Source organism: Gymnogyps californianus, chromosome 5 (assembly GCF_018139145.2).
Source record: "Gymnogyps californianus isolate 813 chromosome 5, ASM1813914v2, whole genome shotgun sequence".
Lineage (NCBI taxonomy): Eukaryota > Metazoa > Chordata > Aves > Accipitriformes > Cathartidae > Gymnogyps > Gymnogyps californianus.
The window spans coordinates 39716330-39737673 of NC_059475.1; positions in this window are offsets into that span (position 1 = coordinate 39716330).

A 21344-nucleotide genomic window follows, 5' to 3' on the forward strand; every position below is an offset into this window, starting at 1 on the left:
AGCATAGGGCTGCTCTCAGTCATCCACATGCAAGGTTGTAGAAGAGAGACAACAACATGGGACGCAGTGAACAAGCACAACTGAACGAGAAAACGGAACACACTCCCTCTGCAGAATACAGAGTGGTGTCTATGTTTGTGTGTATGTTTATTTTTTTTATTCTAAAGCTCCCACTTTAGATAAAGAAATATGGTTTTCAGACAGATCACTGTCAAGGAAAAATGTGTTGTTAAAGGGAAATCATCCACTCTGTCAGATGAGCAAAATATCTCAGAGAAATGTTGTGCATTTGAAAACCGTTTTGACGAAAACTGTGAACAGAGTTTTGCCTCCCTATCTCTTCTTGTGCACTAAATGGCAGCAGAAACTCACTTCATCTCTCTTTCCAATGGTGTAGTAGAATAAGACTCCTCAGGTAGACTTAATTAACAAAACAGAGTTCCTGTTCCCATCCTCCACCCCCCTTTCCCAGTATTCTTTGCAGTATGGGGTATTTCTTACATTTCTATTGGGAGAATCCTTTATTTGCTATAGGAAATAAGCTGTACTAATAAGGAAAAAAGGTCTCATGTGCGAAAGCTTTGTTGTCTTGTCTAAACATTTTGCAAGCTTGTTGAGCTCATAGAGGGAGATCTCCAAGGTTATACAATTTTAATACAAATTCAAAACATAATTTGATATTGGTTACTTCTCAAAGCTTACACAGTTTTAATTTGAAGTGTGGCCTCAGGGGTGAAAGGCCATTAAATAACCTAGTGATCCATGAAGACAATTTCAGAATGTACAGTAAGTAAAATAATATGAGATTTTTTCTGTATTTGCATGTTTAATTTGTTGCTGCTGAAGAGCACTATTAAAGATCTTCCTCTTTGATATAAGGTTCTTCTCTCTAACAAACTAGTTGAAATTTTAGTACTGACAATCACAGATTCACCTTGAGCCCTGTCCTCCTCCTAAGCAAGTGTGTAATGAGCAGCTCTCTGGATGCTTCTGTGTTGCCTTCTATCTTGCATGCATATCATGTAAGACAGTTGGATCTAAAAGTAGGAAGGATCTAGCTTCTCCCTTATTCCTCTCCAAAAAAATGTAGGGAATCATACACTGTTTATGTGCACACCTGTAATAAAAAAATCACTTCCTTCTGAATATCTCACCTAGCTTTTCTCTTCTTTCAGTGAAACTGCTGACAGCAAATTAACTGAAAACTTCTCTCTAATAAGAGGATGCAATGTCCTAAGAAGAAATTATAAACTTATTTGTACATGACATGATGCATTTGATGGCAGGTAAACATCCTAAAGGATGTTCTTGATCTTTTACACCATTAAGTGGATGACTGACTACTGCAGAAGTTAAGTGCAAATGGAAAAAAGTATATTTACCAGGAAGAGACTACCCTTTTAGATTTTTATTTTAACATTTTCAGACGGAAAAGTTGTGTTCCCTTACTATTTTTTAAATGATAGAGTAAATGAAAAATTTCAGTCTTGAAAAAAGACTGAAAGGGACCTCCAGAAGACCGTCTGGTCCAATCTGGTTTTGAAAGCAGGGCCTCTGATAAGGTTCTCTGGGTCCCTGTCAAGCCAAGTCTTGAATATTTCCAGTGAGGAAGATTCCACCACTTCTATGGGGAACCTGTTCCAATACTGAGTTATTCACATGGTAAATAATTTTTGCTACAAGGATGCACTGCTGACTCATGTTCAGCTTGCAGTCCACCAGGACCTCCAGGTCCTTCTCAGCAGAACTACAGGACAAACAGTCAGACCTCAGGCTGAGTTGCTACTTGGGATTATTGTGTCCCATTTGAATAATTTCACGTGGTCTGCTCTCATGTGATGAATGAAATACTGTTGTCTAGAAGATTAGCAAATTTTTTGGTTTGCCTTTTATTATTACTGAAAGGTTCTAAATTTTTTGTTGATGGAATTTGATAAACTATAGAAAGGATTAGACAAAAAAACGGCGGAGCTGGGTTTTTTTCTAACTGGAGTTAGAAATTAAAACCCTTTTTATGTCTTCCTCATATACTTGTGTACAAACTGACTACAAAATTTAGAATTTGGAAAGAATTTTGCTTAGATCAAATTGCCAGAGACTACTGACATCTTCTCTGGAATGAGGTGTTGTCCAACATTTGGAATGGTCTGAGAAATACTCTGCCTTAAAAAGACAAATACAGTAGTATTTTATATGGTAGTATAAAGCAGAGTATAAAATAGTACAGTGTACAGAGGTGTGCAGGATATCAATTCATGCTTTCTTGTGACTGTGAGGGATGGTCTCAGTGACCCTAAGATATATAATTCATATGCATCAGATGCTAACGCAGTTCTAAAATGAATATTCACATATATCAGCATTCAAAATGTCTCCCATTAAAAGTGTGAACTGTTTGAGATTTCAGAAATAATAAGCAATTGGGTCATCTTTACCATTCTCTTAGCTTCAGTTTGAGCTATTATATGAATTTCAGCACCTTAAGTTGTTCCTCTGTCTTTATTTGGTGTGAACATGACTTACACTAATTTTAACTCAATTTTGCAAAGGAAAATTTTTCAGCCTAAAAACTACTTACTTTGCTTTTGGGTATATTGTAAGTTTTTGTTTATTGAGGTTAAACAAATAATAGTCTCTCTTCCACAGGTGTTTTAACCACAGATACGCAAATAGGGTTATATGTATGAAAAAAGATCCTATGAATAATTGTGGGAACATAAAGCTGCTTACAGAAATGATAAATAAAAGAGTTGTTGACGTGATCCCATGGAAGCTCCAGTCCAGTTTCACACAAATGTCTGCAAACATCACCATCAGAATATTTGCCTGGCTGCCGGCTGAATGGAAGATGACTATTGGAGCATTGCAAAGGACCACACTGCTGCAGTGGAAATAGCCAAACAGCAGGTGGAATATAACAGGTGAAGAACAATATCAATAACACCCTGTCAGAGAAGGGGAAGAGCATCTTTGATCATAGGCTTGCCAAGCTGGTGAAAAGGGCTTTAAACTAAAGTTGCCAGGAGAAGGGAACCTCAATCCTTCCCACTCCTACCAGTTTGATGCCAGTGCCAACAATAGATGTCCAGAGCCTGGAGAGGGATCACAGGTCAGCTGGAGAGCACCTGAAGAGCAGCACAAAGGAATTCCAGCCACTCCAGACAGTAAATCAGCTTCATCGGGGGCCCAGCTTAAATGCCTCTATGCAAACGCACGCAGCATGGGCAATAAACAACAGGAGTCAGAGACGTGCACATGCCTGCAGGGCTATGATCTTACTGGCATCATGGAGATGTGGTGGGATGGCTTCTATGACTGGTGTGATGGAATGGAAGGATACAGGCTCTTTAGGAAGGACAGGCAGGGGAGACAAGGAGGGGGTGTCACCCTCTATGTCAATGACCAGCTGGAGTTCATGGAGCTCCACCTGGGGACGGATGAGGAGCCGACTGAGAGCTTATGGGTCGGGATTAAAGGGAGGGCAGGGACAGGTGACATTATAGTGGGGGTCTGCTACAGGCCACCCGAGCAGGAAGACTGAGTGGATGAGGCCTTCTATAGACAGATAGGAGGAGCCTCACGTTCACAAGCCCTGGTCCTCATGAGGGACTTCAACCACCCCAATATCTGTTGGAGGGACAACACAGCAGGGCATAAGCAATCCAGGAGGTTCCTGGAATGCATTGATGAAAACTTCCTTCTCCAAGTGACAGAGCAGCCAATGAGGAGAGGTACTATGCTGGACCTTGTTCTCATCAACAAAGAGGGGCTGGTGGGGAATGTGAAGCTCAAGGGCAGCCTTTGCTGCAGTGACCATGAAATGGTGGAGTTCAAGATCCTTAGGGCAGCGAAGAGGGTGCACAGCAAGCTCACTACCCTGGACTTCAGGAAAGCAGACTTTGGCCTCTTCAGGGATCTGCTTGGTAGAGTACCATAGGATAAAGCCCTGGAGGGAAGAGGGGCCCAAGAAAGCTAGTTAATATTCAAGGGTCACCTCCTCCAAGCTCAGGAGCAATGCATCCCAACAAAGAGGAAGTCAGGTAAAAATGCCAGGAGGCCTGCATGGATGAACAAGGAGCTCCTGGACAAACTCAGACACAAAAAGGAAGCCTACAGAGGGTGGAAGCAAGGACAGGTAGCCTGGGAGGAATACAGAAAAATTGTTCGAGCAGCCAGAGCTCGTTAGGAAAGTTAAAACCCTGATAGAATTAAATCTGGCCAGAGAAGTCAAGGGCAACAAGAAAAGCTTCTATAGGTACATCAGTGATAAAGGAAGACTGGGGAAAATGTGGGCCCTCTCCGGAAGGAAACAGGAGACCTGGTTACCCAGGATATGGAGAAGGCTGAGGTACTCAATGACTTTTTTGCCTCAGTCTTCACTGGCAAGTGCTCCAGCCACACGACCCAAGTCACAGAAGGCAAAGGCCGGGACTGGGAGAATGAAGAACTGCCCACGGTAGGAGAAGATCAGGTTCGAGGCCATCTAAGGAACCTGAAGGTGCACAAGTCTATGCAATCTGACGAGGTGCATCCGCGGGTCCTGAGGGAACTTGTGGATGAAGTTGATAAGCCACTATCCATCATACTTGAGAAGGTGTGGCAGTCTGGTGAAGTTCCCACTGACTGGAAAAGGGGAAACATAACCCCCATTTTTAAAAAGGGAAAAAAGCAAGACCAGGATACTACAGGCCAGTTAGTCTCACCTCTGTGCCTGGCAAGACCATGGAGCAGATCTTCCTGGAAATTATGCTAGGGCACATGGAAAATAAGGAGGTGATTGGTGACAGCCAACATGGCTTCACTAAGGGCAAATTGTGCCTAACAAATTTGGTCGCCTTCTACGACGGGGTTACAGAGTTGGTTGGTAAGGTAAGGGCAACGGACGTCATCTACCTAAACTTGTGCAAAGCATTTGACACTGTCCTACGTGACATCCTTGTCTCTAAATTGGAGAGATATGGATTTGATGGATGGATCACTTGGTGGATAAGGAACTGGCTGGATGGTCGCACTCAAAGTGTTGCAGTCAATGGCTCGATGTCCAAGTGGAGACAAGCAATGAGTGGCATTCGTCAGGGGTCGGTATTGGGACTGGTGTTGTTTAACATTTTTGTCGGCAACAGGGACAGTGGGATTGAGTGCACCCTCAGCAAGTTTGCTGATGACATCAATCTGTGTGGTGTGGTGGACACGCTGGAAGGAAGGGATGCCATCCAGAGGGACCTTGACAGGCTTGAGAGGTGGGCCTGTGCAAACCTCATGAAGTTTGACAAGGCCAAGTGCAAGGTCCTGCAACATGGGTCGGGGCAATCCCAAGCACAAATACAGGCTGGGTGATGAGTGGATTGAGAGCAGCCCTGAGGAGAAGGACTGGGGGTGTTAGTTGATGAGAAGCTCAACATGACCTGGCAATGTGCGCTTGCAGCCCAGAAAGCCAACTGCACCCTGGGCTGCATCAAAAGAAGCGTGACCAGCAGGTCAAGGGAGGTGATTCTCCCCCTCTACTCTGCTCTCACGAGATCCCACCTGGAGTACTGTATTCAGCTCTGGGGCCCCCAGCATAAGAAAGACATGGACCTGTTGGAGCGAGTCCAGAGGAGGGCCACAAAGACGATCAGAGGGCTGGAGCCCCTCTCCTATGAAGACAGGCTAGGAGAGTTGAGGTTGTTCAGCCTGGAGAAGAGGAGGCTCTGGGGAGACCTTATAGCAGCCTTCCAGTACCTAAAGGGGGCCTACAAGGAAGGTGGGGAGGGACTTTTTACAACGGCATGTAGTGATAGGACAAGGGGTAATGGCTTTAAACTGAAAGAGGGTAGATTTAGATTAGCTGTAAGAAAGAAGTTCTTATTTAAGTTCTTATTTAAAGTTCTTATTTAAGTTCTTATTTACATTCTTATGTAAAAACCTAAAATATTTTTACTAAAAAATTAAGCTTTTACTTCATATAAGTGGGTCTACCAAAATTATACAAAGAACTGAAGGGTATCACACTTCTGTTGTACCAGAAAGGCATACTAGGACTCTGGATTTGTAGATACTGGGCATGGTGCTGAAACCACTTATGATGTTTCAGTTACGTATTTGTCATTTTGTGATCACAAACTTTCTATCATCTCCATTTTTCCCCTCTATGTGACCTCCATTTCACCTGCTGCCTCTTTCACATTCCCACAATACTTTATCCTTTCCCTAACTTTCACCTATGTCAGCATTCATAGCTTCCCAATATTTTTAAATGTCTACCGCCTCATGACTCTTGTGTATTTTTATAGAGATACTGCATTCTTATCTTCCTCTTTCTTTTATTCTAAACTCATCAGTTCTATATAATCTTATTCTATATGCTAGCCATTTGGAAACAGTACTATTTATTTACACACATATTTATTACTGTATATATTACCGTAACATATATTACTGTTCTCATATACTTATGTATGTATGTGTGTATGTATGTATACATTTAGACTCTGAGATGCTCAACAGCTATGTCTAACATGCTTTTGGTAATTCAGACCTAGATTTGCTCTTGTCAAGTTCAGGATAGTTGTTTAGAGATTAAAAGGTGTGTTTGAGAGATTGGTTAATGTCTTTGGCCTAAAAAGAAGATCAAACCATAGCTATTTTCATCTCAGCACTATATTCAAACAGGTAAAACTCATTATCAGCTGTTGCCAGTTAAGTAGCCAGGATGCAAACTGAATTTGGAAGCTTTATGATTTTAGGGGGACAGAGATAATATTTTATGGGTTTTTTAATTATTATTTTCCATTATTATTATATATCAGAACTCAGTAGTCAATTTGTATGTATCAACATCATAAGCCACATCTTTGTAAATGTTAGAGGGTCTAGACAAGGTTGTGAAGACTTTATTAACCTCTCAGTCAGGGGGATCTTCGTTTATATTAATGGAATTACACTAAACAGGAGGGGGGAAAGGCTTTTTATGCAGCAAGAAGAGCTGAATATTTTTGACTAGTTAACGATAACTTTTCATGTGGTATGCATACTCCTATTTTTTTATAACATCAGCTGTGGTATGTCATGGCATAAGTTATTTTATGATGACTTTATGATGACAGACTTCACCTAGTACCTCCCTTTTTTCCAGTATCTGTGCTATCTCTATGTCATTCTTGACAAAACTCTTCTCTAGAGAGTTCTTTAAAAAACTTCCAGGCCTTTAATCACTGCTGTTTCTCTTCTTAAACGCCCCTGTGATTCAAATCTTGCTTGATGTACAAGGATGAAAAATGGATGCAGAATTCAACTGAGACAAACATATCAATGCTAAGCCATGTAGTAGGATTGCCTTTCATATCTTGCAATTGTAATCACATGTAGACATACTAGTATGAAGGATACCTTTTTAAAAATGAGATCTTTTCATTTTGTCACATGCTACAGACTTCTGAAAAAAACTTAAGTTTGGTAGATATTTGAAGTGGAAGAACTTTTCCTTCCAGTGAAAAGACAGTCTTTTAAAAATAAAAAAGCAAATAAAACATAGTGGTTTATTAGAGCTGAACTTACCAACTAGAGAAAACTTTAAGTGGCTAGAACAAAGAAAACAAAAAAATAAAGTATATATAAAGTAATACCCTCCTAGCCATGGAGTCTTTGCAAGGCAGATTTGCATTTCAGATCCTGCAGTCTCTGGAACCCTCCAGGGTGCTCAGCTGGCCCCCAGGAAAGAAGCTCCAGCTCTTTCCAGAGAGTTTAATCTAGTGCAATTACTCTCCTAAAAGGACTGTAACTTACATCTAAGACCACACAAATTGAACAAAAACTATCCATGGAAAAGTCAGCCAGTCAAAGCAAGAAGAAAAGGAGGTTCATGGGTAAAGGAATCTTTGCAGTAACTCTTACTTTGTATTATCTTTATTAATTACAAAATTATTTTTATTTAAAAATAAGGTATTTTCCTAATCCTCCTGACAGATACACCAGAAATAGGTATTATTTCAAGTTCTCTCTACATTACCAGAACCTGTCTGATAGCTACTTGGAAAGCAATGTTTCAGTAACACTTTGGCTCTTCCTGTTTCAGTCTACAAACATTGATATTTCCAGACCAGGACTCCAAACTCATATTTTTATAAGTTTTATCCAAAAGATCAGAAAGTTCCCAAAGTTAAGAAGAATGTCTATAAAATGAACACAATAAATCTAGTAACATCAATACTGGCCTTCAGTCTTTACTTTTAAAGGTAAAAACTGAAAATTGTACCTATTTAAAGCAAAAATAAGAAAAAGATCTATTTCCTGTATTTTGTAGAACAATGCCGGAAGAGAGGGCAGCTTTAGGTATTACTGGCCATACTATTGCACCTGAAAATAGTTGTTATGTATTCTCACAATAGAACAAAGGAAGCTAAATCTTACCATTTGTTTTCAAAATTCCTTTCCCCATGCTATTACCATGTTTGTCTTCAGCACACTTAAAGCTGCACTCCATTTTATATAAGTTGTAATTTGTAGCCATGTCATCTGAGCTTCCTATTTCAAAACCAATCAGCTCTGTATTCATTCACCTGCTCCTGGGTTTTGAAATACTCACTATGCACTTATCATCTCTCCGGTGTTGTTTTAGATCCTTTTCTAGTTTCTGCTGGTTTTGCTTTTCTGAATTTTGTATAGAAATAAGCAAGATTTCTGTTATTAAAAAAAAAGTCATGTTGTCCTCTTTTTCATTTGCATTCATCAACAGTTTCTCAAGTAATTCTTCAGTGACTTCCAAATATTCTGCTGGATTACTCTGGTAAAGCAGGAAATTCACAAGTCTGCTTTTGCACCCTGAAAGGGTGTTTAATTTATTAGTAGACAGCATGGAAACAGTTATGTACCAGGTTGCATTCAAAGTTGAAGAGATCTTTTCTCCTAATTTCAGCTTTCAGATTAGGCTACAAACCAAAAGCACACTTATCACTTTAATTACCATGCCTTTGGACAAGGAAATCAGACAGTTAGGAGAATAAAAATTATATTAGACATTTATTTTGGTTTTAATTTTCTAATAGCAGCCACCTGAGAATAGGACTTATAGAATCCTTTCAAAGGTGAGCTTAGAGGTCAACATTACCCCAGGAAAGGAGCTCACAATATGCAGAAAAGAACTGATACTGGGATGACTGCTTGTTGGCTTACTTTTTGCTACATGAGAAATTATATAAAGGCTAAGTTCTGAAGGAATAAGCCTGAATATTTGCCTTCAGGGCTTTTAAAGAATTTTGAAGTCTTCCTTTTTTGAAAGAAATTTTAAATATGATAAATCAGACTGGCAGAGGGGTTACATATATGTATATTTAATTATAAATGAAAAAAACCAATTTTTCACCTCCTCAGTGTATTTGGTCAGCCTTAACTGCTGCCTTAACTCCTGGCTGAAATATTATACCTACAAAGCTTCACCTGCCCAGACAAGCCTTACAGTTATATTCCTATCCTAACTAATAGAAAAGGGCTTGAAAATGGCTCATGAGTTTACTCTTGCAGTAGTGAATATTTATGAAATATTTCATGCTTCCAAAATCATCTTGTACTTTTATGCCTGCTTAATAATATTTGTTGTGAGCAAGGGATCCAGTGTGGACCCAAGAGCCTGTGTAACAGGTATGTCTTCTATAAGTACACATCTTGGTCTCTGCACAGTCACCAGGCACTGAAACAATTGAAGTAATTTAATTAGTATTGCCCATCTCAGACTCTAGTTTTCCACTGATACAACCATATAACTCATAACAATCTTTCAAGTGGTGAAAACCTCCTAATAATATCTCATCTATATTGACTCAGGGATGTCATTAACATCTAAATTCCAGAGTTCAGGAACCAGATTTTTTTCAGTCAACCGTGCTGTTACAAATGAATATCTGAAGGCCCACACAAACCTTGGAGGATATCCTGAAATCATCTCATAAAATTCACCATATTCATATCAACAAATATGAGGAAAACACTTTAAATTGAGGTAACTGGGAAGAAGTCTTACACAGTCTTACCACAAAGATGTTTCTACAGATGAACCTGAGCAAACTTGAAGACTACAAAAGGGGAACGGAAGCTCAAAGAGAAGCAGTGACACATTCCACTTATTGAAAAGACACATTCATAATGGGTGAGCATACTTCTTCAGAATGACCATTTTAAAAACTATGAAAAGTAAAAATGCACTGAGAAACACTGAAGAATAGCAGCGTCTACAATCAGGATTCTTAATTCATCTGAATTCCAATCTCCCTTGAGTTTTCAAAAAGGTACCTCATTTATGTCATCGGTCTGTAGTCATCCTCTAGCAATTCTTTTGAGAAGATCCTGCTTTCTGCTTCCTTCAGGCAACAGTGTTAGACTATAGTTCCTCATAACAAACACACCGTGATCACTTAACGGTCAGTTGCTGAACTTACAGAAGGACAGTGACAGGCTTACACACTGACCATCTATGACTGAAAAAGCAAAGTGCTACTTAGCTGGAGTAGGACCAGTTTAAATGCAAGCTTTTTATTTTGAAAAGATGCTTACATGGATGCTGAATTTACCAGATGGTCATGCAAAATTGTTAGTATAAGACCAGATAATCGTATGCATCCGCAAATCTTTTGACTTAGTCATTTTGAACCAGATCAAATCTGTCAGTATTTCTTGCTCACACATTGAAATACCAAAATATATTTCCATCAGATTTGCATTGGCTTTTTCATCTCCTTTATTTATAAAATTAATGTTAAACTCAATATCTGTTCCAAGGTCTCTCTCGTACTCTCTCTGATAAGAAAGAGATTTCTTATAGTTACCTTATACCTACCTCACTTTTGACTTATTAAGACAACAACAGCTTTAGGGTGTAAGAATGGGAATCCCCAAAGCTGATATGGGAAAGAGAAGTCAATTCAGGCATTGAAATATTCATGTGTCAAGCTTTTCTCACTGTTTATACAAAAGAAGTCAGATTTTCCTTGCTATTCCAGTGGACAACAGCCTCTTCTGAACATCTGTCAGATATTACAAAGTAGAAGTGGTTTGTTAAAACTGGGACAATTAAGAACTATTGAAAACAAAAGGATATTTAAATTGAAAGATCCCATTAAAATTCATCATGAGAAAACATTAAAACTCACTAAGGCAGAACAGTCTTAATATCTTGCTCTTGGATAAAACTTTAATGCCACTATTTCACTGTAGTTCAGCTTTCACGGATCCAAAAGAAATCAGTGTTAGCTTCTTAAGTGACCTTTTACAATCAAAATACATTACCTTCCCTGTGCATGCAATTTTCAGTTTTACTGTGAACTTTTACCAATATTTACAAATAAGAAGTTTGGATCAATAACATTTATTATGCATTTTGCACTATAGCTAATGTAAAATATTTTCGAGATATAAAACATTATAATAAAAATTAATCTTTCTTTGGAAAAACATGTCAATCAGCTAATATGAAAAAATAAGGCAGAACTAGTTAAAGTAATAAGATGACCTGGGAGTTAAAGAACAATTGTTTGTATATTTTCAAATACTTATTCTATATCACACATTTAGCAACCACTCTCCTCAATTTTAACTTCACTGAAGTTTGTCATCATTTTGCTAGTTACTGCCTATTCAGGTGTTTCTTCAAACTTCAAAGAATGAGTCCAAAGTCCTTTCAAACTCTGCCAGCCTGGACTGGACTGAAAAGGCTAGTTCCTTTTGTTCTGACTGTAAGCACTTTGCAGAACTGAAACCTTACAGACACGTTCCAACAGAGATAGCTGAAAGCTATCTGAAAGATGTGTGAACAACATTACTATTTCTTTTTCTACTTAATATGAAGGGCATTGACAATTAGCTTTTGCTTAAGAGCTAAGCTCTGTCTTATCTGTGATGATAAGAGTTAATATATTAGTGTGTGTTTCAGCTCTGTTCTCATCCTCTAAATCGAGGAGAGTGTTTTACTGTGTTTGGATTACTCTCCAGTCCATTCAGACTATGAGGACTCTATTTATCGGAACATATAAGTAAGTTTATTAGTCCCTGAGAAGTCAATAACACCTTTTTCTTACTTGTTTAGCTGATTAGCAGTAGCACTAATCACATACTTTTAAAAGTTAAGCTTTTTTGGTAGTTAAGCACATACCCTAGCTGATGTAAGCCATTTGGAAATTGAATGCATAGGGGTTTTTTATTTTTACAATATGCATTAATATATTAATGAATGTAGTTTTAGTAGTAAAAGCCAAATTTTCAAAAATTAAAAAGGACCCCACTGTGAATTCAGATGTTTAATTCTGATGTTTATTAAAAACCACTCATGAGCTCACTGCAAAAACTCAAATTCTCTTCACAATGGGTGTTGATCTTAATCCTTGTTTGTAGGACATGTACTCACTGCTCAAGCTGCAAGATTTATTAACACTTTCATAAAGCTGTTATCAAGTATTTCATTGCATATTGATAAAAATGGACAGAAAAAAAGCTAATCACCCTATCCCCTACATATTCCTAGCTGAAGGTTCCATCCAGGCAAGCCAAGGGCAATGGCTTTGGATCACAGCTTTATCATCAACAGTTTGCCTCAAGGAGGTAACATGAAAAGGTTGTAACCCAGACATGAACTGAGACACATGAATTCTTTCTAAAACAAACAACCAACCACAACAAAACAACAAAATTGTATTCCACTTCTTGAAAATAAAGTAATATCTCCAGGGCAGTCTTGTTACCAGGAGGACATAAAATCCAGGAGTATTAATCAGAAACATTCCAAAAGTCTTAAATATTTTGTTCATTAAAATCTTTTCATTACTGAGTTTTTATCCAGATGTTCATGAAATACCTTTTAAATGAACTACAAATTTCGAACCAAATTAAAAATTACATTGACTTTATCAAACTCAAGGTAAAATTTCACTATGATGTAGTTGGATTGCTCTTATAAAAGTACTTATTCTAAGGAAAGGATATAAATGAACTCTTTTCCCAGTTAGAAGTGCTGGATGACAGATACAATGTTCCTAACATCTGCTAGACATTAGTCCCTGAGGTATTAATTTGTTGTTAAGACCTTCACCCTCATTTCTACTACTTAAATTACACTGAAAGTAGGGATGGACCACAGAGAACATTTTAAATATGAACTATTTGAACCTCTGAGTTTCAAATCAAAGGTATTTGAGATGCTCAAATTCAATACATTCAACTGAAATTCAAAGCAAATTCCTGTGTTGTTGTTGTTCTGGTTTTTTGGTTTTGTGTTTGTTTGTTGGGTGGTTTTTTTCCTGAATCAGTTTCAAGAATTAGAAAGTTTAGCTGAACCCTTACAAAGGCAGCTCTTTATATGAAATTTGTTTCCCAGAGAACATACATTCTTCAAGAAGAGATGACATATGAGAGTTACCCTATTTTTTTACCAAAGATAATTTACAAGTGCCCTGGAAAAAACTAGAATTTGAAAATCAGTTCCAGTCTGTTCTTAAATCAAAAATTCAACCGATAGTTTAATCATAATTAGATCCAAATAGTACCCGTAACAGAAACAGAAGACTTGTACATTTTCAACTCTACATCAGATAATTTTTTGTAGAATGAACAATAGTGTATTAAATACTACAAGACCAATTCAAGATTGAGTTTTTGTTCATTTTCATCAAAGTGCTGCAAATATAGTTCCAACTATTACTATTACTACCTGCAGTGGGTTAACCTTCACTGGCTGCCGGGTGCCTACCAAGCTGCTCTCTCACTCCCCCTTCTCAGCAGGGCAGGGGGAGAAAATAAGATGAAAAAGCTCATGGATCAAGATAAGGACAGGGAGATCACTCACCAGTTCCCATCATGGGCAAAACAGACATAACTTGGGGAAGATTAATTTAATTTATTGCCAATTAAAAGTAGAATAGGATAGTGAGAAACAAAAACAAAACTAAAAACATCTCCCTCCCCTGGCCCCCCACTTCTTCCCAAGTTCAGTTTCACTCCTTCATTCCCGACTCTTCTACCTCCTCCCCACCCTGAGCAGCACAGGAGGGATGGGGGATGGGGGTTGTGGTCGGTTCAGAACACTTCATCCCTGCCGCTCCTTCCTCCTCACACTTTTCCCCTGCTCCAACATGGGTTCTTTCCATGGGGCACAGTCCTTCAGGAACAGACTGCTCTAGCATGGGTCCCCCATGGGCCACAGTTCCTGCCAGAAGACCTGCTGCTGCATGTACTCCTCTCCCTGTGCCGCAGCTTCCTTCAGGCATATCCACCTGCCTCAGCATGGGGTCATCCACAGGCTGCAGTGTGGATATCTGCTCCAACATGGTCCTCCATGGGCTGCAGGGGGACCACCTACTTCACCATGGTCTCTTCCATGGGCTGCCGGGGAATCTCTGCTCCAGCGCCTGGCGCACCTCCTCCCCCTCCTTCCTCACTGACCTTGGTGTCTGTGGGGTTGTTTCTCTCACACTTTTCTTGCTCCTCTCTCTCACAACTGCTGCACAGCACTTTTTACCCTGTCCTAAATACGTTATCACAGAGGCGCCACCAGTGCCGCTGATTGGGCTCAACTTTGGCCATCAGTGGGGCCGTTTTGGAGCCAGCTGGAATTGGCTGTGTCCAACACAGGGACAGTCCCTAGTCTTGTCGCATAGAGACCACCCCTGCAGCCCCCCTGCTACCAAAACCTTGCCTCATAAACCAAATACACTACCATAATTTGAAACAATTTTAAGTTTTTAACACTCTCAATGAATAATGATATCTCAGTTTTACATGCTTCCTAGGGTTTTCTGTAAGACAATTAGTGATTTTTGCAAAGGCCTGGGTTCAAATCCAAGCTATAATGCTCTTTTTTACTGCATAGAATAATTTTAGGCATAGAGATAGAAGGTGGCTTCCATCAGAGCAGCGAGGTTCTCTAGCAAAGCTGCAATAAGAGCTGAGAACAAAAAAATGTTTTTAAAATGGAGCTCATTAAGTTTCTGAGAGGAAGTTTATAAAGTACTTGCTGATGTCACGAGACTGAACACCTTTTCTCTGTGTGCTATATTATATCTTTACTGTGAATCATACAGTTTATGCGCACACCTGTTGAGTAAAGATGGCGTGGATAGCTGGGGAGGTTCACTGGCTATTCTGAAAAAAAAAACTCTTAGCTAATCAAAAGTTAAATCAAGGAGTTGAGCTCGAACAGAAGGTTTCAAATTTCTGTGTATGTGAATAGCAAGAATGAGACAAATTCCTGATGACTCTGGAACCACAGTTTAAGATAATACTTATACTACATGAATTGGCATTTCACCCTTCCTTTCCCACAGTCCAACAGCCTTTTCCTGCTCACGCAATCCTGTGGTGAACCAAATTGAGAATCTGATCTGAGTTAAAATTAATCTGGAAAAAAAAGGCAGTTTTACCTCTGATTGGTTCCCTGATCTAGTTCAATGAGCAGCAGCGCAAACATTTCTACTAGCCCAAGGGAGGAAGCAAAGCAGGGTGAGAATAAGCTGTCAGGTAGAGAAGGAGGTCAGGACTGCTGCTTAAGGCAGCAGTGCTAGCTGACAGGGTACTTGAAACTGCAGCTAGAGGAGTTTCATATTTGCATTTTTTTCATCAAAACCAAATCTTCATGTTCTGCTCTTGATTAATTCTGATGTTCCCTGAGAAAGGACTACAGTATGAATCTTTACTTACGAATACTTAAAAAGTATTAGTCAGATATTCTGCTTTCTTGAAATGAACAACAAGGTTTAACGAAAACAAAGATGGGGTCAGTATTTACAACAGAGGGGCAATAAAAAAAAGCCCAGACCAGTACAAAAAAAGCTAAATAAAATTATAGTGTTCCATCAGTTCAGATCAACAATATTTATAGCCTAGTTTCTAGCTTTTAGCAGCTCCTGTCACTGAATGTTGTGGAAAATTTCCTCTCATGAAATGCCCTATTTTTAAAGGTATTAATGTGATATTTTAATAGTTTTGCAGGCAACTGCACATGTGTAGCTGTTAGACATGAAAACTAGCTGCGCAGGAGTGAATCAGTATTTTGATCTGCACTGGTCATAACTTTTAAATCAGTGAGGCTTCCACATAAGACTAAGATTCAATTTATGTAGCTATAAACAGGGAAGACTCAAACAAACCAGCTTTCTGTTGGAAAACCAGTCGGTTGAACGTACAGCCTTGGATTCATAGAATGACTGCTGCACTGCAGATTACATTAATTTAGAGCTGAAAATCAGTAGATATACAGCAACTATTGCATTTCATCTGTACAATGCTGTGAAACAGCAGTTGAAATGAGGTAAGGATGCAGCAACATGTCATCTAGCAGTACTTGCTACCCTGTGACAAAAGATCACTTACATGGCAAAGAAATCATCTACTTTTTCACACATTCATGGATCATAGACTCCAATTAAATACAAATAGCTTCAAATATTTGGCAGGTAAGCAGACTTCATAGGTATTGCTTAAGAAAGCAAATAGAGGAAATCAATTCCAGTTGACCAACTGATTGTTCTGATTGTTTTGAGTGGCAGTATTAAAAAGAAATAATATTTGCTCAACTATGCAGCAACAGAGAGCATTTCAGAATCCTGGGCTTACAAGGCAGCAAGATGTGATGCTTTGTTATAGCTGTCAACAATTTGCTGCATTGCAGGCTAATGGTAGTGGTTTAGGGACAGCAGTGTTAATGCTAATGTTCAAAGACTCAGTCATTAACCAGCACACTCAGGTTCTAAAATAAGATATTAATTGAGCACATGGGAGTGTTAAAATGTAAAAAATATTGTCTGTTAATTTTGAACATTAGTAGATTTCTGCAAGATCTTTACCTCTGCTATTACAGCAACATAACAAAATCAGAAGCAGACTTTTCATGCAGCAACCTCCTCAGAGAATTGCTTATACAGTTGGACAGATGAACGCAACGAAGAAATGGTGGATATCTATTTCTGCTCTCTCTTTTACACATGCATACAGAAACACTCATACAAAAGCACACATATGCATTTTGTTTAATAACCCCAAATATCCCTAGTGCCTGATACCTATTTGTAGCTTGCTTTTCAATATTTCACATCTGCTTCATTAAATAGATTAGAAAAAATCCATAAATAATAATAAAAAAGAATAGATGCTGCAAAATTCCATAAAGTTATAAATAATCAGATTTTGTTTCCTGACTGAAAACATCAACTATTTGATTCTCCCAAACACTGATATTCAGCAAGACATTTTCTCTTTCCCACTTCTAATTTTTGGTAGCTATCCAGTAGTGAATAAAGATTTCAAGAACAAACACACACAGCCACAGAAAATCACAGCATAACTTTACATGATTAAGGTTGAAAAGAATCCTTCTGCTTAAAAGGCATGTCCTCTGCGTTCCTTATTTCCATATGGATTTCCCTGAAACTCTTTTTTGTCACTGGGATTTTAGGTGAACCAGAACTAGTCTTTGGAGCCAGAGGTTCCCAAAATTGCACCAAAATTGCCATAAACCCAACAAGTCCTTTTAAAAATTGTAGTGTTATAGGAGCCCAAACTGTGTTCTAATGGTCCCATCACTAAACTTAATTACTCAGTTTTCCACAGGCACAATGCTTATTACCTTCAGGACACAAACTTGAAATGCCATTCATATAAGGTTTTTGTCTCTAGAACACTACACGTACATTCAAAAAAGTGATGGGAAGGCTTATGTACAGAAAGGGTGAAAAAAAAGCTTTGAAGGCAGTCAGTTGCTAAATAGTTTGTTGGCTTAAAGAGACATACTGTGATCACTGAACCAGAGGTACAATCCTGCACCACTAAATTGAACCCTTCCTGTCAGAGGTCCCATCTAACTTGTAGGCATGTTACTACCATCTGCTTTTGTCAGGGGTGAATGTTATGTGGGAGAAAATGAGCCTTGCCAATTTGCACATCCAACTTAAAACAATTAGTCATGTATAGGTCATTGCAGCGTATGATACTATTTTTCTACCTGGGTGATTAAACTGGAAGTTAACATTAATCAGTCAGCATTGACTAACTGAAAGGACGATGAAAGACACCTTTTTTTTTTTTTTTTAAATCCTGAAATTAAGGTCAAGAGATTTCAATACAACATTATCTGTGATATTTGGATATTTTGTTTCTTGGATTGCTTTGGTAGAAAGTGGAGTTTCAGAGTGAAGGGACTGCAACAGGGATTGGTGGAAGAGCCTGGAGGCTCTGATGCTGAGATGATGGCTTATGTGAAAAGGATAAACTATAAATGGAAGGGTATAGTACTAAAGGGACTCTTCAATGGTAGGGGGCAAGAAGGATTAGAGATGAGAGGTATATCTCTACTTTTGTTTTCATATTGAAACTTTCTATACCATCAAAGCTCCCAGATGTTTGCAATGGATGTGAGCCAGCACCCAGGAAAACCTTGGCTTTCAAATATAAGTGATGGTTTTGATTTGCTATTCCAAACTGGTTAAATGAAATAGCATTAGGGAAGATTCCTTCTTTTTGCCTCACCTGGGGGCCTGAGCATCTCTCCCTAAACTCTTGAGCAAAACAGAAAAAGAGAAGGGGATCTTTAGAGGATTTAAATGCTTTTCTTCCCATACATTAGCTAAAACCAAGGGTAGGGTCCACATTTGTGAAGCTGGAAATGTCTTCTCCTCACCTGTTCTTTGACCCAGGATTTGGAAATAGCCTGTGCTAGATCCTCTTACTCCGAATTGTGTCAGAATTGAGTAACAGATTAGTCTTTTGATAGCCTTTTTCTGAGCCAACATTTCAGGAATCCCTGATTTTCTAGCAGGGGTGATAATGTCTGGATCACAAGTTACTAATGAGGTTTTAAAAAGGAAAGGAAAGGTTAAAATGCTGATGCTTAAACCATGTCTGTGATTTCTTTTCTTGAGTCTCCAACTCCACAGCAATGCCACCTCCAAACATTCAAAGCATAATTATGACTCCCATCATCGTAACCTAGCAAATAATAAAGTACAACTATGAATCATACGGCATCCTTTCTGTTAGCAATACCTTTGTTATAAATCTATGTGAAAACTCCAACCACCAAAATAGACATCAAATTCTAGAAGCAGCACTTCAGTATCTCTTTGCAAAAGGAGGGCTGCAACAATAGAGAAAAAAAGAAAGAAACCTCTGAGCACTTAAGTAAGAAGAAGCATGGCACAGCAGTTAAACCTTCAATCTAGCTCTTCAAACAATGACCAAGCATATCTTGGATATTACATACTCACCCTTTATCTTTGTAAATAACAAAACATTCAGAGAAAAAGACAAACTTAGTGGAAGAGAGCCTATTTCTCACTTTCTCCAAGGAGGGCCATCAGTCCAATGAACAATTTACTCTTGGATTAGTCAGGAAGTCTGTTCCAAATTCTAGTATATGTAATGTTATTGCTCTGCTAAAGTTGAATCAAGTCAACGTGCTCACAGGTGAATCAGCTCAATAACACAGGTTAGACATGAAAAAAGAAAAAAAAAAGATGCACTCATTCTTTCAAGGTCATTTTTCAAGGTTATTTCTTTCAAAATTATTTCTTTCAAGGTTACTCAAGGGTCCAAAGAAGGAAACTGATACTGATTCACGTATCTTAGGCTTTTTACTTACTGTACACTACATTCTGTGCTGCTTCTTTTGGGAGAAGCAACACAACATAGGGGTGATCTTCATAATATTTTGCTCATATAAGAAAAGATACCAAGTGATTATAGTCCCATGCTTATTGCACTTCCTCTCCCATGTTTGAGTTTTCTGGGTTTTTTTTCACGTTAAACAAGAAAAAATAACATTAACATATAAAATGAGCTCATAACCATGGATACGAAGGAGGATGGCTCAGAAAAGCAACCAGAAAGTTAGTGTTTCTAATCAAAAAGCTTGGATTATTGTGTATTTACTCACATATGTATAGAAATAGCTCCTTGGGAAAAATACACTGGAGGGATTTTATAGTTACGGTCTATTCAACTCTTAAGGTGATTCTGTACAGAGTAAATTCCAAACAGAAATCCAGTGACACGACTTCTGAGGTGTTTCATAAATCACTACTACTAAATTCTTCAAGACACACTGTAAAGAATCAAACTTCAGAACCTACAAAGGCTATCACCACCATTTACCACTTGCTGCCTTGTACACATATTTTATTTCTAAATGTGATTTTTTTTTCCCCCAGGCCCTGCTCTCTTCCTGAGTTTTATGATAGTGTTTAGTGGTGAATATGACATTCATTTTTTTGCAGGCAATTTTTGGATAAAATCTCATCTATGATGTAATATTTTCGTGCTTGTATTCCCAAATTACTTATCCAAAGTGGGGAAAAAAAATAAAAAAGATAAATCCAAATCGGTATACATATTTTAATTCAAAACTCATGCCATTAGTGCAGATACAGATTTTCAATACAGTCTTTACCCTGAAGGTGTTCTTAGGCCTTCTACCCTCCACTGAAGCAAAAGGAAAGCAAGTGTATGGCAAAAGGCACCAGCGCCTTTTGCTATCTGTGGGTGAATATGCAGTAAATGTGCGAACCCCTGGATCTTGCTGTTTTGTAACAAAGTCACTATATAGACATGTTGAAAATGAAAGAGATGCACTGTTTTCCCTCATTACTAGGCCTAATCTTTTTGATAAATTCCTCTTGAGCTATGGCCTTAGGGATACTGCTGTAAGGTAATTCCATGAGCCTTTCCTAGTGCACATTTCAGATTTTCAAACCTCATTGCAGGACTTGACACATATTGGGAGAACTGACGCTAAATATTAGGAGACGGGTTTCTCAGTCAGGCTTGGAAGCCGACATGGCCAATTTACATCTCTGACTACAAGAGCTCAAAGAGAAAAGGAAAGCTTTCATCATACTTTTTATAATTTGCGGAGTGCAACCCCATGTCTTTAGCTGATTATGAGACTGCTATCATGTGGAAAAAGCCTACGGAAATTTGTTTCTTGTGAGGTTACAGCTTCACCTTTTTGAGCTGAGTCAAAAAGCCTCAAACTTTGAATTTGCTGAAATAAACTCAGCATCATAAATATGCATGAATAAAATACTATCAAGATGACACTGTAGATTCAGGGTAGCCATTCCACAAAGTAAAACAAGGGAAGAAGTGTGTTAGTGTCAGTAATAAATATGAATATTTGAATATTGGTATCAGAAGCCCTAATTCAAAAGCCCTCAATTAGCTTGTACTATTTACAGTAAGACTGAAAATAAAAGACACATAAAAAGAAATTAAATTTGGAGAAAAAGAATCAAATTTAATTTGATCAAGTAGTTGATTTCTCTTTTGCTTTAAACATGTAAAATCTATGAAGTTGTTAATTATTATTTAACTTTCTATTTCATTTGAGCATTCTGCAG